Here is a 26457-nt window from a genome sequence, read left to right as displayed (position 1 = left end):
ACCACTGTGCTCTGAATAAAGTTCATGCCAATTTCAGTACATACAGACTTTTCCCCCAAAGTAAAAATAGGGAGAAGTTTAACAAATATGTTGGAAAGTCAACATGTGCATTTGTTTGCTAAGGCTTCAGTAACAAACTACCATAAACCCAGTGGCTTAACACAGCACAAATTTATCGTCTTGTAACTCCATAGGTTAGAAGTCTGACCTGGGTATCACTGGGCTAAAATCAAGGTGTGTGCGGGGATCCGTGCCTTTTGGACACTCCAGAGGAGTCCCTTTCTTGCCTTCACCATTACTAGAAGCTGCTGACATTCTTTGACACATGCATCTCATCCCCCATCTTCAGAGCCAAGAGGTTGTATCTCTGACCATGCCTCTGTTGTCATGTTTCCCCCTCTCCATAGCCAGGAAGGATGTATCCTCTTTAAAGATCCATGTGATTTGGCTGGGCCCATCAAATAACCCAGGATGAATCCCCCTGCTCAGTGTCCTTGATTTAATCATATCAACAAACATGCTCACAGTTGGTGGGATGAGCACATGGATGTCTTTGGGCAGCCATTGTTCTGTCAACCATGGTGTGCTATAACTTTAATTAAAATTAAAAAAAAAAAGAGGACCTCAAATCCAAGACCCAGGTTTCAATGCTGCCTCTCACAATTACTAGCTATGTGGCCTTGAGGAGCTTATTTAATCTCATGAGCCCTGGTTTCCTCATCCAGGAATATTATAATATTGAACCTAAACTGTTGCTATGCGAATTGTTTATGTCAAATACTTAGCACAGAGCTCAATCAACCCAAATGATGGTATTAGAGTTTTGTTGACTTTTATTAGTACTTCATAAAAGCTAACAGGGGAAAATCAGGTTGTACTCTAGGACCTAAGCTTACATAGTTCTAGCACACTTGTTTCTGGTTATTTCACTTGACACCAAAGGAGAACTTTTAGAGTTCCTTGAAGAATGGATGTTTGTATAGAAACCTTTGCTTAACACCTATTGCCTCAACCACATATTTGGCAAAGGCTGAATAACAATCAATTACAATTCAGCTGCCTGGTATATGCCCAATGGGTAGGTATTATGTACTACTTATGATGGAAAAGTCCATTTGCTTCAGCTATCAAAGAGCAAAGTGGCAGGTTTAATATTCCTTTTGTGAAAAAAAAAAAAATCAGCAGCCTGACATCAATTTTCTTCCAGAAAAAGAATCATATTTCTTAAACCACAAAATGAGCCATGAACAGGGTCAGATATTTTCTCAATAAAGCTCTCAGTCTGGCCAAATGCCAGGACAAGCAACCATTTGAAACACTGCAGAGGCACAATGGACCGCGAAGGTCATGAGTCATCACATGGAAGTGCCCCACTCGCTCTCCTCCCCATCTCCCCATCCAGCACATTATTGGTCAAGCCCACCTCCCCCACAAAATATATCCGTTTCTATGATAGTTAGAAATCACTCTCAATTTGACTTCTTCCTCTCAATGCCCCCCACCTATGTTATCACTCCTTTATTTCAAGCCATTATTCTGTATTATGCAAGGCATCATTTGGAATTTATTTGAACCTAAGCAATGGAAAATCCAACCAACACTGGTTTAAAGAACACAGAGTTTAGCAGTTCCCTGGTAGTTCAGTGGGTTAAGGATCTGGTCTTTTCACTGCTGTGGCTCAGGTTGCTGCTGTGGCATGGGTTCAGTCCCTGGCTGGGGAACTTCTGCATGCTACAGGCATGGCCAGAAATAAAAGAAGAAAAAAAAAAACAAAAAATGAGAAAAGTTTATTTTCCTCATATAACATAAAATCAAAGACTCCAGTTATGGAAATTCCTGTTCCCCTATCCTTACTGGATGGCTTTTCTCTTCAAATCACAAGATGGGAGCAATACCTAGAGGCATTCCAGTTGCATTTCAGGCAGGAAGAAAGGAAAGAGACTGAAAACACATGCTAATTATCAAGCAGTGTCCCTAGGATCATGATCTAGTGGTTTTAACATGTATATCAGTGGTCATGCAAAGTCTGTGACAGTCTGGAAAGGAAAGTATTGATATCCAGACACACTGTTGGATATCAATACTGGAAAATCAGGATTTTGTGGCTAGAAACTAGGAGTGCCTGCCACACCTGGTCTCCTGCAGTACTGTAGGTTCCCAGTTCAACCAACACCAGTCAGCTATGCTCTCTGGTTAACCTTTCCCACTGCCATTAGATGGATCTCCCTAAGAAACAAAACCATGCTTAAAATGGGCTCTAACTCGGAGTTCCTGTTGTGGCACAGCAGAAATGAATCCAACTAGGAACCCTGAGGTTGTGGGTGTGATCCCTGGCCTCGCTCAGTGGGTTAAGGATCCAGCATTGCTGTGGCTGTGGTGTAGGACGGCAGCTGCAGCTCTGATTGGACCCCTAGCCTGGGAAACTCCATATACTGCGGGTATGGCCCTAAAACGCAAAAAAAAAAAAAAAAAAAAAAAAAAAAAATAGGCTCTGGCTTTTCTTTGCCCAATGCATGTGTCCTAGAATCATGATCATGACATACCAAAACCCATCTTTGTAATTCCATTCCAATTTGTTCCACAGATTTATCTCCTATCTTTCCATTTCATCCCTGCTACCTTTCAGCCACATTCAACTAACTTATCATTGTTCCCCTAAGACAATATGCTTCCCTGCTTTCATTTATATCTTCACTTCTATGCAGAGTATCCTTCCCCTTCTGTTTTTCTGGACAAGAACCTTAGGACCCACCCTGAATTACACCACTTTTGTGAAGCTTTTCCCAATCATCTCCAGTAGAGTTTGTGGGGCTCTGGTTTGTATCCATCTCTCTGTGGTAGTCTCTGCATAACCATATTGTGCTTGTTGTCTCCACATGTCTCCTACCTCCATCAACCAAGATTCCTCAAATTAAGGTTGCCTATACTTTTTCTTTTTTCTTTTTCTTTTTTCTTTTTTTTTTGCGTGTTTTCTAGGGTACTCCCTCAGCATACAGAGGTTCCCAAACTAGGGGTCTAATCAGAGCTGTAGCCACCGGCCTACGCCAGAGCCACAGCAACGCAAGATCCGAGCCACATCTGTGACCTACACCACAGCTCACGGCAATGCCGGATCCTTAACCCACTGAGTATGGCCAGGGATTGAACCCGCAACCTCACAGTTCCCAGTCAGATTTGTTAACCGCTGAGCCACGATGGGACCTCCAAACCTATACTTTTCCTGTCATAATAAATCCTCAATACATTTATGTAGTAATCAATTATTAATGAATTCAGAAGAGGATATATAAGAATTTAATCAAGAACTAAAGAAGCATACAGTTTTCTATGTCAAAATATGGCCATGAATCAGAAGTTTGGGGAAAAGATAGAAAAAAATCAGAGCCACAATAAAGGAAAAAAAGACATAAGAAGCCAAGGATTCAGACAAGGAATGTGGGATTACAGAATCAGAAGGTGAAACCCAAGGATCTAGGCACCAAAGACAAGAATAAGAACATAACTTGAATATTACCAGAGTGTAAATCAGATGTCAGCTGAGCTATCCACCCAGAACATCTAGGTATTATTGTGTTAAAAGATTAACTGAGATTCTGGGGTGAAGATGGCAAAGTAAGAAGACCCTGAGCTCACCTCCTCCCATGATAACACAAAATCTGAAACTATTTGTAGACCTGAAGACTAGCAGAAAAAAACTTCCACAGCTAAAAACACAAAGGAGGAATCACAAGATAGTAAGAGGAACGGAGATGGGGTATAGTCAAGGATCACACTCCCAGGTAGATTACCCACAAATGGGAGGATAACCACAATTGCAGAGGTTCTCCCCAAGCAGCAAGGGATCTGAACCCCACATAAGGCTCTCCAGCCTACAGGCCCTGCACTGGGAAGATGAGCCCCCAGAATGCCTGGCTATGAAGGTCAGTGGGGCTTGGATATGGGAGTACTAGAGAACTGCAAAAATATATTCTTCTCTTAAAAGACACAAGCAAAATCCCATGTACTCCAAGTTCCAGTGCAGAGGCAATAATTTGGAAAGATCCTGATTCAGATCCAAATTTATGCTTTTTTTTTTTTTTTTTTTTTTTTTTGGTCGTTTTAGAACTGCACTCACGGCATATCATCTTTTGTGGATTTCTGGGAAGAGGTTACATACATAAAACAAGCACGTGTCAGTAAGCTTGTTATTTTATTTTTTTTTTATTTTTTCTGTCTTTTTGTCTTTTGTCTTTTGCTGTTGTTGTTGTTGTTGCTATTTCTTGGGGCCGCTCCTGCGGCATATGGAGGTTCCCAGGCTAGGGGTTGAAACGGAGCTGTAGCCACCGACCTACGCCAGAGCCACAGCAACGCTGGATCCGAGCCGCGTCTGCAACCTACACCACAGCTCACGGCAACGCCGGATCGTTAACCCACTGAGCAAGGGCAGGGACCGAACCCGCAACCTCATGGTTCCTAGTCGGATTCGTTAACCACTGCGCCATGATGGGAACTCCCAAATTTATGCTCTTGAAGAGACTCCCAGAGAAGGAGAAGGTGACTGGGACTCTCCCTGGAAACAGAGACACTGGCAGCAGTCATTTAGGAGAACTCACGCTACTAGGAAGACGTTAGTGCTGAGAGGCACCAATTTGGAGTCCTTGTTGTAACCTATTAGCATCTGGAGCTTACCCATCCACCAGCAGGACCCCCCACAACTAGCTAGCTACCCAGCACCCAGCCTCACCCACCAGTGCACTAGCAGTTATTGCACATGGCAGGATCTGATAGCCAACTGAGCAAGGGAAGGGGCCAACCCCACCTACCAGTGTGTCAACAGTGGTCAGTTCCACCACAACAAGGGGACCCACACAGCCCACAAATGCATCTTCTCTAGTGCATATGTCTGGTGACCAGAGGGGAGAGTGCTGTTGGGCCCTAGAGCATGTCTCCTACACAAGGATATCGAGGAATAGAGCCAATCTGCCTAATACTTACAAACAAACACAGAGAATAATGCAAAATGTGGAGACAGAGGAATATGTTCCAAAGAAAGGAACAAGACAAAAGACTGGAAAAAGAACTAAATGAAATGGAGATAAATAATCTACTAATGAAGAGTTCAAGATAGTGACTTTCAATATTTTAAGCAAACTTGGGAGAAGAATAGATAAACATGGTGAGAAGTTCAAAGAGTTAGAAAGTTTAAAAAATAACCAAATAAAGCAGCAGGATATAATAACTAAAATAAAAAAATACCCTAAAATGAACCAGCTGTGTCCTAGATGATACAGAGGAACAATTCAGTGAACTGGAAGGCAAAGTAGTGGAAATAACCCAGGCAATGGGAAAAAAAATAAATTTAAAAAAAGGAAGATAGTTTAAGAGACCACTGGGATAACATCAAGAATACTAACATCTGTATTATAGGACTCCCAAAAAGGGATGAATGAGAGAAAGGAGCAATAATTTTATTTGAAGAAAAAAATACCTGAAAACTTTTCTAATCTAGGAAATGAAATTATATCCAGGTCAAAAAAACACCAAAAAAAAAAATCCAAATAAGATGAATCTAAAGAGGTCCATAACAATGCACATTATAATTAAAATGGCAAAAAATAAAAAAAATAGGGAATCTTTAAAGAAGCAAAAGAACTAATTACATACAAGGGAACTCCCAAAAGGCTACCAGCTTACTTTTCAGCAGGAACTTTACAGGCCAGAAGAGAGTAGCAATGTAATGAAAGTAATGTAATTCAAAGTAATGAAAGAAAAATTCCTATAACCAAGAATACTCTACTCAGGAAGACTATCATTCAGATTTGAAGAAGACAAAGAGTTTCACAGGCAAATGAAAGCTAAGAGTTCAGCACCAATAAACTAGCTGTACAAGAAATGTTAAAGGAGTTTAACTAAGTGAAAAAGAAAAACCACAACCAGAAATATGAAAATTATGAAAGGAAAAAATTTCATTGGCAAATATAAAGTAGAGCTAGTAGGAAGATTACAAGATAAAATTAGTGAAAGCATCTATATTGACAATAAGTAGTTGAGGAATATACAAAACAAAAAAGATGTAAAATATGGTGTAACTAATATTCAACGTTGAAGGGAGTGTTACATGCAGGGTTGTCAGAATGTGTGTTTGAACTTGAGATCATCAACTTAAAATAATCATATAAATGTTTAGGTTGCTATATATAAACCTCACAGTAACCACAAGCCAAAAATCAAAAATAGATACACATACACACAAAAGAAAGCAGTCCAAACATACACTAAAGATAGTCATCAAATGACAAGAGGGCAAATGAAGAATAAAGGAACAAAGAAGAACTGCAAAAACAATTAATAAAATAACAGTAAATAAATACCTATCAATAATTACTTTAAATGTAAATGGACTAAATGCTTCAATCAAAAGAGTGGTTGAATGGGTTTAAAAAAACAACATATATATGGTGCCTATAAGAGATTCACGCAAATGGAAACAAAAAGAAACCTGGGGTAGCAATACTTCTATCAGACAAAATAGACTTTAAAACAAAGACTATAGTGAGACAAAGAAGGTCATTGCATAATGCAAAGGAATTAATCCCACAGGAGATATAACAATCATAAGTATATATGCATCCAACATAGGATCACCTAAATATATATAGCAAATATTTTAAAACATAAAAGGAGAAACTGACCATAACACAATAATAATAGGGATCTTTTTAACATTTACATCAATGAGCAGATCATCCAGATACAAAATCAATGAGGAAACATTAGACCAGATTGACTTAATAGATATACACAGAACATTCTATCCAAAAAAAATTAGAATATGCACTCTTTTGAAGTGCACATGAAACATTCTCCAAAATAGATCACATGTGAGGTCACAAAACAAGTCTCAATAAATTTAAGAAAACTGAAATCTTATTGAGCATCTTTTCTGAAAAAAAAAAATGCTGTGAGACCAGAAGTTATTCGAGGAGAAAAATGCACAAAACAAAAATTCATGTAGGCTAAACAATATGTAACTAAACGACCAGTGTATCACTGAAGAAATCAAAGAGGAAATGAAAAACACCTGGAGACAAATGAAAATGGGATTACAAAGATCCAAACACTATGGAACACAGCAAAAGCAAGAAAAGTTTTTAGCAATACAAGGAAATAAGACAAATTTCAAATGACCAAACCTTATACGTAAAGGAACTAGAAAAACAACAGATAAAACTCAAAATGAGTAGAAGCAAAGAAATAGTATATATCAGAGTAAAAATATATTAAACAGAGACTTAAAAATATTTAAAAAAAAAAACAATGAAACTAAGAGCTGGTTCTTTGAAAGATCAACAAGATTTTTAAGATTTTAGTCAGACTCATGAAGAAAAAATGAGAGTGGGCACAAATGAATAAAATCATAAAATCGCCATTTGTGACAACATGGATGGACCTAGATAGAGGGTGTTAACACTGAGAGAAATAAGTTAGTTAGAGAAATCCAAACACACATGATCTCACAATATGTGGAATCAAAAAATAAAATAAATAAGCAGAATGATATGAAAACAGACTCATTAAGTACATGGAATAAATAGGTGGTTGCCAGAAGGGGAGGGGGAATGGGGAGGTAAGCAAAATAGATGAAGAGGATTAAGAGGTCCAAACCTCCAGTAAGATAATAAAAAACCACAGGGATGTAATATACAGAATAAGGAATGTGGTCAATAACATTGTAGTAACTTTGTACGGGGACAGACAGTTACTAGACCTATGGTGGCGATCACTTCATAATGTGTGCAAATGTCAAATCACTATGTAGTAAACTTGAAACTGATGTAATATTGTACATCAAATATATTTGATAATAAAGAAAGGTTAACTGAGGTACGTCAAAACTTTTAAGGGTATATTTAAGCATGTGTCCGAATGAGGCAACAACAAAAAGGAAGTGGTTGGGAGGCTCCAACAACAGGAGCTGGAGAGAGATTTTGGAGAGAAGACAGGGAAGACAATCATGGAAATTCTTTGATAGACAGTAGGTTATGAGGTTGCCTTCCTTAGGAAAGCCTAGACAACTATGATTGGTTGTTCATAAATTTCATTTTCTTCTGGCTATGGTTTTGGTTTGCTTTCATAGACAAGGCATTAGAGCTTTCATAGGCTAATGGCCTCCTAACTTTATTTTCACTTTAACAATTGATTAAAACTACTTCTACACCCTCAGGAAGTCCTACTCTCCCCCACAGCCAAAAATGTCCAGGTTTTTCTCAGGTATTTTCCCCTTCTCTTCAAACTTGTTTTTACTGAATTAGTTTGGGTCATGGATTATTTTTGTTTTATTTTTTCCATTCATTAAAAATTTTTTATTGTTATTTCCCCAATACAATTTTTTTTCTACTGTACAGCATAGTGACCCAATGATACATACATCTATACATTCTTTTTTCTTGCACTATCTTGCTCCATCATAAGTGACTAGACATAGTTCTCAGTGCTACACAGCAGGATCTTATTGCTAATCCACTCCAAAAGCAATAGTTTGTATCTATTAACCCCAAACTCCCAATCCATCCCACTCCCTCCCCCTCCCCCTCGGCAACCACAAGTCTATTCTCCAAGTCCATGATTTTCTTTTCTATGGAAAGGTTCATTTGTGCCATATATTAGATTCCAGATATAAGTGATATCATACGATATATATCTTTCTCTTTCTGACTTACTTCACTCAGAATGAGAGTCTCTAGTTCCATCCAAGTTGCTGCAAATGGTATCATTTTGTTCTTTTTTTTTTTTTTTTTTTTTTGTCTTTTTGCCATTTCTTGGGCTGCTCCCATGGCATATGGAGGTTTCCAGGCTAGGGGTCCAATTGGAGCTGTAGCCGCCTGCCTACACCAGGGCCACAGCAATGTGGGATCCGAGCCACATCTGCAACCTACACCACAGTCACAACAATGCCAGATCCTTAACCCACTGAACAAGGCCAGGGACCGAACCCACAACCTCATGGTTCCCAGTTGGATTCTTTAACCAATGAGCCATGACAGGAACTCCCCAATCATTTTGTTTTTTGTATGGCCGAGTAGTATTCCATTGCATATATATACCACATCTTCCTAATCCAATCATCTGTCACTTGGGCAGTTGGGTTGTTTCCAGGTCTTAGCTATTGTGAATGGTGCTACAATGGACATGTGGGTGCATGTGTCTTTTTTAAGGAAAGTTTTGTCCAGATATATGCCCAAGAGTGGGGTTGCTGGGTCATATGGTAGTTCTATGTATAGTTTTCTAAGGTACCTCCATACTCTTCTCTGTAGTGGTTGTACCAGCTTACATTCCCACCAACAGTGCAGGAGGGTTCCCTTTTCTCCACACCCCCTCCAGCATTTGTTATTTGTGGACTTATTAATGATGGCCATTCTGACTGGTGTGAGGTGGTATCTCATGGTCATTTTGATTTGCATTTGTCTAATAACCAGGGATTCTGGGCATTTTTTCATGTGCTTGTTGGAAAAATGCTCAATATCCCAATAAGCACATGAAAAAAAATGGTCATGGATTATTTATCTACTCCATATAACAATTTAATTGCAACTTTCATCCCCTTCCTCTGTTTTTGTTTTTTGTTTTTTCAGAAAAATCTGTTTAACAACTTATTTTCAAGTATAGTAGACTTATCTGTGGGGACTAGAAAGGATTTTAATCACAAAAAAGCACATTTCATCTGAATGTTAAATACCTTTGATCCTAAGTCTTTCAAACCTTCATCCCACTCCTAAACTTTTCCAGTTTCCTCTGCATCTCACGTTCCACAAACATCTAGTTTAAGAAATCCAAACTTGCTTTAGTATATCAAGTGAAACATTACTACTCCCAAACTTAGCTCTAAATCCATTTTGTGCATTTAAATCCAGCAATGATAATCCCAGCAGATCAGTGGAGCTTTTAATATGGCTGAAGCCATACTCCATCAAAGATGACTGAGATTATAAACAGTAAGTGTTTTTCTACTTAAGCCAAAACTTCTGATTGATTATATCCCTAGTTTAGGTAAAGATTCAATAGAAAATGTGTGCGAAGGTGAGAATTAGGAATAGAAAGTGCAAGGCTACACCTAGGGCTTCTTCCAGATTTGATGAATAAGAATCATCAGTTTCCTCATAAGTGAAAAAAAAATTAGTTCATTCATTCTACTGATACTTATTGTCCTTCTACTGTGCTGCGCAATATTCTAAGCATGTAGATGCAGCAATGAACAAGAGATCAAATGCTCCCTTAGACCTTTGTAGAGATAATAATTGTACCTACATCCTGAGGTTATTGTGAGGATTAAATTACAAAATTCATGAAATATCCTTAGAACATTTTCTGGCACATTGTAGCACTTCTGTTATCATTGTTATTGTTATATAAGAATAGTACATCCTGATAAAAGCATGTGATCAAAGTAGAGTAATGAAGTGAAGAATAGAAAAGTTCTTGACACCCAAGAATAAAAATAATGGAAACTTATCTTGATTTATCCAATTTAATACATATATACTGAGAGCCTATTGTATGCCAAGCATGGTTCTAGGGGCTTGAAATACAGAAGTAATCAAGAAAGAAAACATTTAAAGGTGTCACAAAATGTTGCTTATCTGGTATAGAAATTCCCTATTCTACCTGTAACAGCTCCTGCTTCTGTGAGCTCAACTGACATGTCAAAGATCATATGTCTGTCATCTTCATCAAAAATAAATTTTTAGGATCTCTGTCGACATCCATTTGGTGCAATCATTTTCCAAGAAAGAGAAACCTTCAGGAAACAAAGATTAGTGATTCTGTCAAAGGAGAAAAAAATTCCACTGACAGACAGATTAAAAACTTGATAAATCATGGAAAATTGCAAAACACGCCAAAAAAAAAAAAAGAGGTTAAAGTATTTCAATCAAAGAATACTTCATCTTTCCTAATAGTAAAGTTCTTATCACTTGATGCCATTCTCTGTTACTGCAGTTTATGACTCTTGACCCAAATTCCCCATGCTCCGTAGAAAAATCTGGCCACTCTCTTTCAAGAAACAATTTGTAGTAATCCACGAATCTCTTCCATCTAAATCTGTCTGCAAAAAAGTCCTAGAGTAGAAACCACTCAGCTACTCTCTACCATTCTAGCCTCATCTTGTCAAGAGCTGTCCAATCTAAAGGAAGGGAAGTTATTCAAACCTAGAAAATATTTTTAGGAAATAATCATAGAAAATGTTCCACCTCACAAGTAAACAAATTCAAATTAAAACAATGAGGTATGAATTTTACTCAATAAATTAGCCCAAGCAACTCTTACTTCTATAAAGATAATTCTTAATACCATCACAGAAGTAGTTAAACTGGTAATCTCACACTGTGGATGTCAGTGTTAACTGGGCTTTAGGGTAGAAATCTGACAAAGTGTAGCACATACTATTACCTTTTACATATTTGTTTGATCCCATGACTCAATTTGTTGGAATCTATCCTAATTTTGAAAAAAAAGCATACGCATGAAGATGTTAGTCACACATATACTATTAAGATTGGAAATAATTTAAATGTCAAACAATGAGAGAAATGTGAATAAATGATGGCATATTACTCAACCATTAAAATATGAAAAATTCTTAATAACATTTTATACTCCACTTCATTCCCAAAGTATCTGTGGTAAGGATATCATGCTAAATGAATTTTTAAATGCCTAATATGTGATTATATATAAAACATATTTCTGCACTTTTTTAAAGTTATATTGAATTACAGTTGATTTATAATGTTGTGATAATTTCTGCTATGTACAAAGTGATTTAGTTATACATATACACATATCTTTTTTTTTTTTCAGATTCCTTTCCCATATAGGTTATTACAGAATACTGGGTAGAGTTCCTTGTGCTATTCAGTAGACCTCTGTTAACTAAACATTCCATATACATTCATATACAGCAGAGTGCACATGCCATATTTTTAAACATATACTAGAAGGAAATGTAGCACACAGTAAATCAGTGAGATTATGGATAACTTATTCTTTGCCATTTTCCATTTTTTGAAAAATTCTTATGTAACTTTGTAAATAAAATATTCATTTATAAAAGTAATTCCAATAAAAATTACTTTTAAATTATTAAATTTGATACAGTGCATTACTTAGTGAGATTTGCAAGCTCAGAGTGGTTAGCACTTGCTGTGGATGTACCTGCCTTATTCAGGACAGGAAGTTAGGCGAGCAAAGCTTAATACAAAATAATAGCTGTCATAGCCAGTTTTGTTTAGTTGGTTTGTGGGTGGATGGGTTTGTTTTATTTTTTAGCCCATCACAGAAAGTCCTGGAAAATTAGAGAATTTGATAAGAACTTATTTCAGTCACTAAGACAGAACAGGGAGTTCCTGTCATGGCTCAGTGGTTAAAGAAACCAACTATTATCCATAAGGAGGCGGGTTCGATCCCTGGCCTTAATCAGTGGGTTAAGGATCCTGCGTTGCTGTGAGCTGTGGTGTAGGTGGCAGATGTGGCTTGGATCTGCCACCGCTGTGACTGTGGCATAATGAGGAGGCTACAGCTCTGATCCTATCCCTAGCCTGGGAACTTCCATATGCCGAAGGTGTGGTCCTAAAAAGACAAAAAAGACAAAGACAAAAAATAAACAAAAAAACTTAAGTCAGAACAACTCTAGGTAAATTTCCCAACACAAATGTTTATACAAAGCTTGAAATAAAATAATACTCAGAAATTTCATCGATAGCTCTCAGAATCCAAGAACAATTCTTTTTAGATCTGCCAATATTTTCTGCTCCTCAAATCCACCTGCACAGTTCTTTTTTACAGACGCTATCTGCTCACACGTGATTCATTTCTTCACCACCAGATTGGTCAGGGATGGGTCAGAAAAACAGAAATCACACTAGATTTTTCAGCAGAAGGAATGTTAACTAAGGAGGTTAGTTAACGCCAATATTGGAAGACTTAAAAAAGAGAGAGAATGAATCTATACATGTATGTGTAACTGGGTCAACATGTTGTACAGTAGAAAATTGACGGAACACTGTAAACCAGTTAAAATTTAAAAAAAAATAAAAAAAGAAAAGAGAGAGAGAGAACAACCAAATAATGGCTATAAGAAGCTAGTATTTTTTTCCTCCTCCTTGGGCTGAAGAAAAATGAGAGTTGTTCAGGGTTATGTGAACCTAAAGGAAGTTGAAGGGGCAGCCCTGTAGACCTGGGCCCTGACTTCAACAGAAAAGATGTCTCCTGGCTTCTTCTGGTACTTTTGAGGTCATTGAGAGGCTGATTCTAGAAGTACTGAAAGAACCTGCAGCCTGGAACTGAGTGCTGCCAGGTCAGAGGTCAGTGCAGGGCAATCCTGACAGAAAAAGCAAGAAAGAGGAAAAAAGAGAATTCCTTCTTCCCTCTACCTGCCAACCTTGCTCTCACATCCTTTATTGGAAAAAACCTTCCTGAAAGTCATATTTCGGGATTAATAATATAATAAATATATATGTGTGATGTATAGTCCAGCACAAGATAGAAGAATATATTTGGACCTGAGAAGAAAGAGCTTAACCATCCTACTTCACGCATTTGGCTTCTAAACACCATTATTTGCCCTGTTACATAGATTCAAACTCATATATTAGAACAAGTGAAGACCTCATGGTTCCTCTCCAGTAAGAGGAAATGTATAGTCTCAACTGTCGTCATAGCCATCTTTGGGAAGTCACAGCTCTGGTGATAATAATTATTTCTATAAATCAAACAAATCTCATCCGAATATTCTGGGACCTAAAGAATAAATTGACATGCCCTCAACCAAACACAAAAATAAATTCAAAATGGTTTAAAGTTTTAAATATAAGGTACATCACCATAAAATTCTTAGAAGAGAACATTCTTCGAAAATATTCTCTAACATAAATCACATTAATATTTTCTTAGATAAGTCTCCCAAAGTAATAGAAATAAAAGCAGAAATAAACAAATGGGACCCAATGAAAGTTATAAGCTTTTGCACAGCAAAGAAAACCATAAACAAAATGAAAAGACAACGTACTAAGGACTGAGAGAAAATATTTGCAAACAATGCAACTGACAAGGGATTAATCTCCAAAATATACAAACAGTGCATACAACTCAAAAAAAAAACCAACTCAATCGAAAAATGGGCAGAAGACCTAAATAGACATTTCTCCGAAGAATACATACAGATGGCCAACAAGCACATGAAAAGATGCTCATCTTCACTAATTATTAGAAAAACGAAAATCAAAACTACAGTGAAGTTCCACCTCACACTGGTCAGAATGGCTATCATTATAAATCTACAAATAATAAAGGCTGGAGAGGGTGTGAGAAAAGGGAACCCACCTATACTGTTGGTAGGAGAGTAAATTGGTACAGTCATTATGGAAAACAATATGGAGGTTCCTTCAAAAACTAAAAATAGAGCTGCTATATGATCCAACAATCCCAGTCCAAGCCTATAGCTAGACAAAACTGTAATTCAAAAAGATATATGCACCCCTATGTTCATAGCAGCACTATTTACAATAGCCAAGACATGGAAGCAAGCTAAATGTCCATCAACAGATGAGTAGATAAAGAACTTGGTGTACACACACACACACACACACAAGAGAATACTATTCAGCCATAAAAAAGACAAATAATGGTATTTGCAGTAACATGGACTGATCTAGAGATTATCATCTAAGTGAAGTAACTCAGGAAAAGAAAAACAAATATATGGAATCTAAACAAATACCAGACATTTATATGTGGAATCTAAAATATGACACAAATGAACAAACCTGTGAAACAGAAACAGACTCAAACATAGAAAAAAGACTTGTGGTTGCAAGGGGGAGAAGGATTGGAAGTTTGGGATTAATAGATGCAAACTAGTATATAGAGAATGGATAAACAATAAGGTCCTACTGTATAGCACAGGGAACTATGTTCAGTATCCTGTGATAAGCAAAAATGGAAAAGAATATGATAAAGAATAAATATGCTTCAATATAATTTTTAAAAGAACAAATTGAAATTTAATAATAACCCTATATAAACAATAAGACAAAGTAAGAAAGAATAAAAAAGAAATTAGTTAACATATACTATATATATATGTATATGCACATATGCAAATATATAAGCAAAGAAGAAAATATGACTAATACATTTCTCAATTCTCTAGTTTGTCGCAAAATTTTGATATACACGTAAGTTCTCTTATACCACCCACTATGTATAATTTTTGCCCTAGTGTTTAATTGGTTAAAATCCTTTTAATATCTTTAGCTAATGGGATAATTCAAACCTTTATTCCTGAAGGGTAATAATCTTTTTTTTATTTTTTTAATTACTCAAATGAATTTATCACATCTGTAGTTGTATAATGATCATAACAATCCAATTTCACAGGATTTCCATCCCACAGCCCAAGCACATCCCCCCACCCCCAAATGGTCTCCTCCGGAGACCATAAGTTTTTCTATGTAATAATCTTGAGTAGACCTCATCTTTTTTTTTTAATAGTTCTAGTTTTCATAAAAGTTTACTATTGATCATGAAGTACTATGACCACATGGCATGGGCTGTATGCTAAACCTAGTACTCCCTAACCCCAGCACTACGACTTTCCTCTACCATCAGGAGTAACTATTCCAGCCAGTGGAGTAACTCCCTTCTTTGCCCACTAGGGCTTCGGCAAGAGAAGACCAAATTGGCAAATTCTTACTGAAAAGAATTTTCATCGTACCTCTGGTAAAAACATTCCGCCTTCAGACTAGCACAGCCTAAAGTTGTAGGGCTGGAGAAGTAAAAAAATCAGCCACCAGTTGGTAATGAGAGGAACCACTCCCAGTAGAACACTTTGATTTCAGGACACGGACAGTCTGGCTACGTGAGGTGTCCCCTATGTATTTTGATGACTTGCTATGTAAACTTTATCCTCTAATGTAGAACCCCAATCCTTCTGGATGTTGTCACACAACTGGCTCCATAACTAAGGCTTCTGTGAGACATTTTCCTGTTCCTCCTGGGCCTTGGAATACAAATAAGCCCAGTTAATTCCATCAGCATGTGCTCACTAGGATGACCAACTATCCTAGTTTGCCCAGGCCTGTCCTGGTTCTACAACCAAAAAATCTTACAGGACCAGAAACCACTTAGTATCAGACAAACCAGGATGGTTACCTTACCATTGCTATACTTCTTAATAAAAGGAAATTTTAGGGAGTTCCCATCGTGGCGCAGTGGTTAACGAATCCAGACTAGGAACCATGAGGTTGCGGGCTCGATCCCTGCCCTTGCTCAGTGGGTTAACAATCTGGTGTTGCCATGAGCTGTGGTGTACATCGCAGACACAGCTCAGATCCTACATTGTTGTGGCTCTGGCGTAGGCTGGCAGCTACAGCTCCGATTAGACCCCTAGCCTGGGAACCTCCATATGCTGCGGGAGCAGCCCAAGAAATGGCAAAAAGACAAAAAAAAAAAAAAAAAAAAGGAAATTTTAGGGAGTTCCCCTTGCAGCCAGTGCGTTAAGAACCTGATATAGTGCCCATGAGGATGCATGTTCAATCTCTGGCCTTGCTCAGTGGGTTAAGGATCCAGCATTGCTGCAAGCTGCAGCATAGGTCACAGATGCTGCTCAAATCTGGTGTTGCTGTGTTGTGATATAGTCCACAGCTGCAGCTCCAATTTGACCCCTAGACTTGGAACTGTGATATGCTACAGGTATAGCAGTAAAAAGAAAAAAAAATAACAATTTTTTTAAAAAGAAATTTTTGTTCAATATTTACAGAATTCCATGATAATGATTAGGATATTCTGTAAGTACAAGGATGATGGGGCTGGCAGAAGCATTTAGGAATGAAAGAAAAACCAGTTTTGTGCATATTCCACTGAGGAAAAGTCATTTCTGCCTCTAATGGAAAAGTTCAATGTAATCAGCCTTCCACCACCCTATTCACTGAATTACTGAAGGTTTATTTTGGTTAGATTTTTAAATGGGATATTAAGAGTTTCGGAGTTCCCGTCGTGGCTCAGCAGAAACAAATCTAACATCCATGAGGATGCAGGTTCAATCCATGGCCTTCCTCAGTGGGTTAAGGATCTGGCATTGCAGTGAGCTGTGGTGTAGATTGCAGATGGGGCTTGGACCTGGCGTTGCTGTGGCTGTGGTGTAGGCCAGTGGCTACAGCTCCAATTAGACCCCTAGCCTGCGAAACTCCATAAGCCATGGTTGTGTCCCTAAAAAGACAAAAAAAAAAAAAAAGAGTTTCAAACTCCATGGCCATTCTAAGAAGTCTCTCCACATATCTTTACCCTGAACTTGTTAACAATATTTGATTCCAATTCTTCCAAATCACCGGTTATCTAAGCAAACCATGAATGAGTGCACGTCCATACCTTTGGCCGCCTTTCAGTCCAGCTAATGTAAAAACAAAATAGGCTGCTCAAGGTCTGCTGACAGGATTTCCCTTTACCACCACTTTTCTAGGAAACTTTTTTTTTTTGAGGCTTTAATGCTTAATTAGTTTACTTCTATTTGGTCTTAGTGTATTATGCACAACCATCTACAGACATGTGTCAAGGTCAGATCCAGTCAACTCCTTTTCAACTTACTTGTTACTTGCAGAACTGCTTTTGCTTGATGACTGCATATATATGCCAAACTTTTGGCTTTTATGGGTCAAATAATTCCCAGCTTATAGTCAGCTCAGGTTACCTGGTCATTTGTTGTCCCACTGTTCAGCCTTCAGGCTTTAATAACAAGGCTCAGTAGCAAGTCAAGAGTTGTAGTATGTATATGACTGGGTCACTTTGCTGTATAGCAGAGATGGGCACCACATTGTAAATCGACTCTACTTTAATAAAATTAAAAAAAATAAAACCCATCCCTGTTAAAAGAGAAGAGGTGTTTCTCAGAAGTAAAACTATTACATGCAGAGGAGGGTGCAGCCTTCCCCCTTGAATGAACTGTGATGCTTCTCCTGAGGTTTCCAGACCCTCCAGAGAGCACCTCTATCTGCCTTAGACACTGAAAGTCATTGATCTGCTGGGTCATAAGACCCAAGTGAAAGACAAAGAACAGCTAACCCTGCAGCCCAGACATATTGCACAAACTTCATTTCCCCTCCTGGTTCCACTCAAAACTGGCAACTGTACAGGTTACTGATAAAATGGGTCAGAACATCATATTCCAAAATGGTACATGTTGCTCTTATAGGATTAAGTTTATGATAATCCACAGTTATTTTCCACCATCCATCTACCTTGGCACAGGCAAAACCAGCTGGATAAATGGAAATGAGATAGGATTCACTGCCCTTTACCTTTCAAACCCTGGCTGGCCCTCACTTCTGCCATTTCAAAAAGGATATGGTATTGTTTGGGAATTACTGCCCTCACACAGAGGAGAGCTGCAGGGCATCCACTCAGCCCTTCCTATGACTATGACCTTCATCTCCCAAGTCTGATGGTCAATACAGACCTTCTTCCAGCTGCTGGGCAGGACTGCTTCAATTACACATGCAGAAGGTGGTCTGCAGACCCTCTGAACTGACTGTTAAATAGACATAGCTTAAAATTCTACTTGTCCTCTGACTTCTACAAGGATTCACCTTGATTGATGGCCATGGTGGCATTTTGGGTCCCCAGAAATTAAGGTCACTTCTGAGTCAGTGACTGGATATGAATAAAAGGTCTGTTAAATTCCCCTTCCTAAGTGTCTTGTCATCGTAATAAATGGCCAAAGCCCATTTTGGAAAAGACTGGGAGGAAGCCTTACAGCCTGTACTTAGGGCGATGTGGCACAGGTCTGTCTCAAAGGGAAGTGGAATCCCATTCAATCAGGGAGATTCAGGTCAGTGTACTTCTTTTAGGCCTAGAAGATAGATAAAAGACAAACTCTTCATTATGATTTATATCAAGATTTGGACTACTAGATCCAGAGGATTTTCTGCAATATGAATAAAGCAATAATATTCACATTATTTGTAATGGGCTTCCTCATTTTTTTTTCATTCCTAAGGATAACTAGTCATTTATCAAAGCTTCTGTGTATCAAAACATTGATTTCCACTTCACCCCCTGTGCCTCCACCTCGTCTTTGATGGGTAAAGTGACACTTGTCCTCATCCATTCTAGGATCCCATCATCCATACTGATGTCAAGAAGCCCTTTGCAAGCAAAGGGCAATATGAGATTTTTTTAATGTTGAGATCATAACAAATACACAAGTCTGTATCTTTTTTTTTTTTTTTTTGTCTTTTTGCCAATTCTTGGGCCGCTCCCATGGCATATGAAGGTTCCCAGGCTAGGGGTAAAATCGGAGCTGTAGCCACTGGCCTACGCCAGAGCCACAGCAACGCAGGATCCGAGCCATAGCTCTCGGCAATGCCAGATCCTTAACCCACTGAGCAAGGGCAGGGATCGAGCTTGCAACCTCATGGTTCCTAGTCGGATTCGTTAACCACTGAGCCACGACAGGAACTCCACAAATCTGTATCTTTTTAAAAAAAAAAAAATTATTATAGTTGATTTACAATGTTCTGTAAATTTCTTCTGTAGAGCAAAGTGATCCAGTCATACATATATATATATATACTTTTTTCTCACATTATCTTTCATCATGTTCCATCACAAGTGACTAGATATAGTTCCCTGTGCTACACAGCAGGACCTCATTGCTTATCCACTCCAAATACAATAGTTTGAATCTACTAACCCCAAACTCCCAGTCCATCTCACTCACTCCCCCTCCCCCTTGGCAACCACAAGTCTGTTCTCCATGTCTGTGAGTCTGTTTCTATTCTGTAGATAGGTTCATTTGTGCCATATATTAGAATCTACACTTAAGTGATGTCATATGGTATTTGCCTTTCTTTCTGACTTACTTAGTATGAGAACCTCTAGTTTCATCCATGTTGCTGCAAATGGCATCATTCTGTCCTTTTTATGGCTGAGTAGTATTCCATTGTATGTGTGCCACATCTACGTCACAGTCACAGCAACACAGGATCCAAGATGCATCTGCAACTTACACCATAGTTGTACACCACAGCTCACAGAAATGCCAGATCCCCGACCCACTAAGTGAGGCCAGGGATCAAACCCACATCCTCATGGATACTAGTCGGATTCATTTCTGCTGAGTCACAATGGGAACTCCCATGTACTACATCTTCTCAATCCATTCTGTTTCAGGCAATATGTATTGGGGAACATTCAATATTGTTATAGGTTATTGTTTAATTTTAGTAAAATGACCAATCATCTTTCCGTACACAAGATTAAAAAAAATGCTTGCAGGTAATTATCAAAGTAACCAAGTTTAAAAGGATATGGGAAGATATTAGATTTAGAACCTTGAAAGAATAAGCATTGAACAAGAGGAAGAATATCTTTTTCTCTAAAACAAGAAGGAAGCTGGGTCAAAAGAATGGGAAGAAAAACAAGAATGCAAATGCATAGATAGTAAAGTTTCTCCACTAATTAAAAGGAAGGATATGGAGGGTATGGTCAGAGGATTTGGACAGGTATGAAAAGAGTAGTTTCGAGTTATGTATTTGCTATGGTGGGTAATAGGGAAATGTACAGAAATATACCTACATGATGCACCAAGGTATAAGGTAGTTATGACTGGGTGGAGTGGAAGAGATTAAAGGTGACTGTAAATTTCCTTTTTTTTTTAACTATTTTATTTTTATTTTTAAATTTTATTTATTTATTTATTTTTGTCTTTTTGCGATTTCTTGGGCCGCTTCCGCGGCATATGGAGGTTCCCAAGCTAGGGGTCGAATTGGAGCTATAGCTGCTGGTCTACGCCAGAGCCACAGCAACGCGGGATCCGAGCCGCATCTGCGACCTACAACACAGTGTACAGCAACGCCGGATCCTTAACCCACTGAGCAAGGCCAGGGATCGAACCGGCAACTTCACGGTTCCTAGTCGGATTCGTTAACCACTGCGCCACGATGGGAACTCCTCAATTTCTAAATACACGTTACTTTTATCATTATTTTTTAGAACTAAACACGAGTTTTTTATTATGATTGATCTACAATGTTTCATCAATATCTTCCGTACAACAAAGTGACCTAGTCATATATATATATATATATATATATATATATATACACACACATTCATTTTCTCACATTATCCTCCATCATGTTCCATCACACAAGTGATTAGATATATAGTTCCATGCGCTATACAGCAGGATCTCATTGCCCATCCACTCCAAATGCAAGAGTTTTCATATACTAACCCAGGACTTCCCATGTGGCTTGCAACATAACTACTCAGTGTTGCTTCTACTTTTATTATTTAGAATCAGAAAAATATATGCCATAAAAGTGTAGGGATAAAAAGAATTATCTTACTGGTAGTGTGGCGGTGAATTCCAATGGCAAGTTGAGAACTACAGAAGCTGGTTAGGGCTAATGTATGAGCCAAGAAGAAATTCCTGGGTGAGACACACTATGACCTAAACCAGGACAGTGGTCGTCATGATGGGAAGAAGGAAGTGAATACTGAGGAAGCAGACACAAAAGATGACTGGCTGGGACAGTGGGAGGGGCCTGGAGCAGAGATGAGAGAAGGAGAGGTTTCTTACTTGAACTCCTGGCCGCATAGCCATACCTGTTACCAAGATCAAGGGATGAAAGAAAAATGCAAATTTAGGTATGTGAGTCTCAGGAATCTGAGAGATTTCACTATGGAGATCATCAATACTTGATTTGAGAAATGGAGAGTGTGGAGAGTTGAAAGTTCACAGGCTTTGGACTAAGACATTCCTGGGTTTAAATCCTACTGCAGCCCCTTACCCACTGTGTTATTAAGAACCATGGACCAAATAAACACATGAAAAGATGCTCACCATCGCTAATTATTAAAGAAATGTAAATCAAAATTCTAATGAGGTACCACCTCATAACAGCCAGAATGGCCATCATCACAAAGTCTACAGATAATAAATGCTGGAGAGGGTGTGGAGAAAAAGGGAACCCTCCTACACTGTTGGTGGGAATATAAATTGATGCAGCCACTGTGAAGAACAGTATGGAGGTTCCTTCAAAAGCTGAAAATAGAGCTACGATGTGATTAAGCAATTCAACACCTTGGCATCCATCTGGAGAAAACTACAACTCGAAAAGATACATGCACCCCCATGTTCATAGCAGCACTATTCACTATAGCCAAGACATGGAAGTAACCTAAATGTCCATCAACAGATGAATGGACAAGGAAGATATGGTATATACACATGCACATGCACACATACACACAATGAAATACTACTCATCCATATGAAAGGATGAAACAATGACATTTGCAGCAACATGGATGGACCTAGAGATTCACATACTAAGTGAAGTCAGTCAGAAAGAGAAAGATAAATACCATATGATATCACTTATATGTGAGTTCTAAAATATAACACAAATGAAATTATTCACAAAGTAGAGAGACTCACAGACCTAGAGAACAGACTTGTGGTTATCAACAGAGGAAGGAAGGAGAGAGGGACAAATTAGGGATTTGGGATTGGCAGTTGCAACCTACTGTGCGTAGAATAGATAAACAAGGTCCTTACTCTATAGCACAGGAATGATATTCAATATCTTGTAATAAATTATAATGGAAAATTTTTTTAAAATTTCAAATAGAAAATAGAAACCATGGGCCAAAACATTTCTCTGGGCTTCAGTTTCTCATCAATAAAATGAGGATACTAAAATAGTAAGAATACTTGCCTATGTGTTGTTTGCATGATAAGGGAAATAACACATGTAAAGCAGTTAGCAAGTGCTTAGTAAACCTGTAATAAATATATTAATGTTATTTATCATCACTATTGTTCATGATGTGGTATTTGGCAGAATGATCAATCTATCAAAGCTTCAGTTTTTTAATAAAATGGAAATAATAACATGCACAACACAACTAAACTGAGCCCTAAGGAACTGTTCCCAGCCCGATGCCTGCTCCCTAGTGGTCACCACGCCACAGATGCCAATGTTTGCCTCCTTTATCACGATTATTGTTGTGATCCACCCAAAATCATTAGCCATCAGAGTATGAAAATTAAACAAATATTCCAGTTTATCAAGTTCACTGAACTTTTTAATATTTTAATTGGCTATATTCCTTTTTTGGCACTGTTTAAGAAGTAAATGGCCTTTTCCTCACTTGTATCAGGGTGTCTTTTTTATTGAATTATTTTAAAATTCTCTAGTTTTCGTTTATAATATTAGTCAACACCTTGTAGTTCTCATCTGCTTAATCTTTTTTTTTTTTTTTTTTGGTTGTTAGGGCCACATCTGCAGCATATGGAGGTCCCCAGGCTAGGGTTCTAATCAGAGCTACAGCTGCCAGCCTACTCCACAGCTACAGCAACATGGGATCCAAGCCGCCTCTGCAACCTACACTGCAGCTCACAGCAACTTCGTATTCTTAACCCACTGAGTGAGGCCAGGGACAGAACCTGCAACTTCGTGGTTCCTAATCAGATTCGTTTCTGCTGCACCACGATGGGAACTCCATTCTTTAATTTTTTTAATGATGGGTTTTTTTAATAGAATTTAATAGATTTAATAGAATCTTTAATAGAATTTAATAGAATTTTTAATAGATTTAATAGAATTATCATATTATTGTTTTCCATTGTGGTTGTCTTATTTTTATGCTTAGAGCATTCTTATCCATATCAATATACAATATCCTCTATATTCTTAATTTTTATACTAATTATAATTTGTTAGAATATTTAAACCATGGGAAATTTATTTTATTGTGTTATGTAAGGTGAGTTTTTTTTTTTTGGCTCAAGTTTTTTACCAGCTAACCAATTTTCTCAGTACCATTTATTTTTTTAAATATTCATCTTTTTCCCATTTATTTATGAGGCTTCTTTTATTAAATACCAACTTTTTATATTGTGATGTGTTTCTAAGCTTCAACTTGTTTTTGGCAATTGTAAGATGCCACACTGTTTTTTAAATTACTACATTTTAAGTGGCTGGGAAGTCAAACCCCATGTCTCTAATCTCCCCAAAATCCTTCTTTAGAAAATTTTACTTAGCCTTTGGTGTATTTGTTTTGAAAATAATTTCTCAACGATTTTACTGAGTTCCAAGTTAATATCCAATTCCCAATTAAATAGAGGATGGTTTCATGGCTTTTAGTGTGGGAAGAATTAGCATCTTAATATTATTCAATCTGCTTTCTTCAACATAATATATTTTTTTCATGTCTTGTATAATTCCCACAATACTTCAGAAGCTTACTTTATGTAGATACCAACCTTTTACTTACAATTTTTTTTTGATATATGTTTGTTGTTTTGTGAATAGGATCTTTGCTTTACCAACTATAGCCTTAAGTGATTATCACTGGCCTTAAAAAGAAAATGTTTTGATTTTCTTATTGATCTGTCTACTTAAGTTATGTCTGCATTATAAAATGGTCTGGGTGGTGGTCTTCCTTGAATCATGTGCATCTTGATAACTCCACAATCTTTGAAAAGCATAACAAGTGTTGGGATTTTAAATCTGCCACAGGTCTTCAGAGTTCTAATTAGAGAAAGCCATGAACTAATTCTTCCATGTATCCATCTCAGTTTGCCCCTCAAGAACATAGCCCACAACCAGCGTTTGCTGAAAAAAGATACATGCTTTTCAAGGAAAATATGGGGATCAACACCCAAGATACCGTTTAAGGCTTGTGATTCCCAACTGAAGTCTTCATTCTAATAATAATAATTTTAAAAATCCCTTTCTTTTCTAATTCATCGAACCTTCCCTTTGCTCAATAAATCAGAAGGCAGACATCCTGCCTGCCACCTCCAAGAATGCCATATAATTGTCCAGAAGTGGTTGTCAGGTCCTGTTGGGAGATGCTGTAAGCCCCCCACCCCCGCCCCCAGGAAGCCAGCTCCTGCATGGACACTTGCATCCATTGGACTCTGTAGGAAATGCTCCCTCATCACAATGCTTTTACTCTGCCAAATGCCTCACCCTTGCGAGTCTGTAACTCCTCATCTTATGCTCCTTTACATTCTCCCACTTACAATTGCCTTAAATATTTTCGCTATATACATGAGAACGACAGTAGACAGTGTCATAACATCTGCTTTTACTTTCAAACATATTTTCAAAAATTCAAGAGAAGGGAAGTCTCTTATACTCACAGATGCTTTTGCTCCTTTCTTTGCCTTTTCTTTTGTGATGCTCCCAACTTCCTCCTGTCAGTATTTCCTTTCTGTTTAGGGAAGAGAACTCCCTTTAGACATTCTTTTAGAGTATCAACAAATTCTTTTAGTTGAGAATCTAGCTTACACGTTATTTAAATAATCCAATATCTAGGAATATACATCCAAAAAAAAAGACTCCCTTCCAACTACAAACTTTGTGTGAGGTCTGTGGTAAAGGAAACTCCAAGTGGCACTATCTGAAATGGTGGCTCATGATGCCCAGAACTTAAACTTCCTAGTTCATGAGAAGCATTCTGCATAAGGTAGACTAGGAAGGAGGAATACATGGTCTACGGACCATAGCCTGTGATGCACACACAGTCACATACTGCAGCTTTGGTAACCTGATTTTATACCAGGGTTTTACTTTTGAACCAAGTACAAGTAACAGAAATATAATTAGCAGAGTACTTCACAGAGAATAAGGCAGGAGGGTGAGAAAAACGTTATTAACCCACTTTTCAAAGGCTGTTGAGACTTCAGTCTTTGGAGTGGTATTGAAATTGTAAACAGGAGTTCCCGTCGTGGCACAGAGGTTAATGAATCTGACTAGGAACCAGGAGGTTGCAGGTTCGATCCCTGGCCTTGCTCAGTGGGTTAAGGATCCGGCGTTGCCGTGAGCTATGGTGTAGGTCTCAGATGTGGCTCGGATCCCGAGTTGCTGTGGCTCTGGTGTAGGCCGGTGACTACAGCTCCAATTAGACCCCTAGCCTGGGAACCTCTGTATGCCAAGGTAGCAGCCCTAGGAAAGACAAAAAGACAAAAAAAAAAAAAAAAAAAAAAAAAAGAAAGAAAGAAAGAAACAAATCGTAAACAAAATGAACTGTGATTTTAAGTGTAGGTTTTTAGGTCGTTTTACATGAGTTGAGGCTAAAATAAAATTAAATGCTTCTATTAAGGTAGTGGGCAATCGTGGCCTTAAGTGGTGCTCGGGGAAAAACATCTCAACACATCCTAGTTGAAGACAATACTGATCTGAAAGATGTCAGCAACTGGTTTTTCTCAGTCATCGTGTGACCCCTGAAAAGGACCAGATGAATCCAGAGCCGGGCATTCCTAAGAGTTCTTGGATCCTGCCTGAAGCCTAGAGAAGGCAGGGACAATTTTTGGAAGGGATGCCACTGGCCGGGGTGATGCACCCTAGCCTTCTGAAGCCATAAAAACTGTGAGGGCTAGACCTTCATTTTCAGACATCACAGCACATC

General features: G+C 38.1%; 1 protein-coding gene and 1 long non-coding RNA gene across 22 annotated transcripts in view; one reads left to right on the top strand and one right to left on the bottom strand.

The window, feature by feature from the left end:
* Positions 1 to 26457, top strand: part of GALNTL6 (polypeptide N-acetylgalactosaminyltransferase like 6) — a 1215026-nt gene that overhangs the window by 921071 nt on the left and 267498 nt on the right. The window lies entirely within an intron of this gene.
* Positions 1 to 26457, bottom strand: part of LOC110256614 (uncharacterized) — a 132629-nt gene that overhangs the window by 27976 nt on the left and 78196 nt on the right. The window contains exon 2 of the long non-coding RNA XR_014826555.1: positions 25190 to 25260. This is a non-coding gene — a long non-coding RNA (uncharacterized LOC110256614). The remainder of the gene's footprint in view (positions 1 to 25189; positions 25261 to 26457) is intronic.

Source organism: Sus scrofa, chromosome 14 (genome assembly GCF_054392235.1).
Source record: "Sus scrofa isolate SSC_HxYL_T2T_F1_AM1 chromosome 14, Sscrofa_HxYL_maternal_Yorkshire_Landrace_v2.0, whole genome shotgun sequence".
Taxonomy (NCBI): Eukaryota; Metazoa; Chordata; class Mammalia; order Artiodactyla; family Suidae; genus Sus; species Sus scrofa.
Note: the sequence above shows the minus strand (reverse complement) of the source record. Positions and strands in the feature narration are given on the sequence as shown.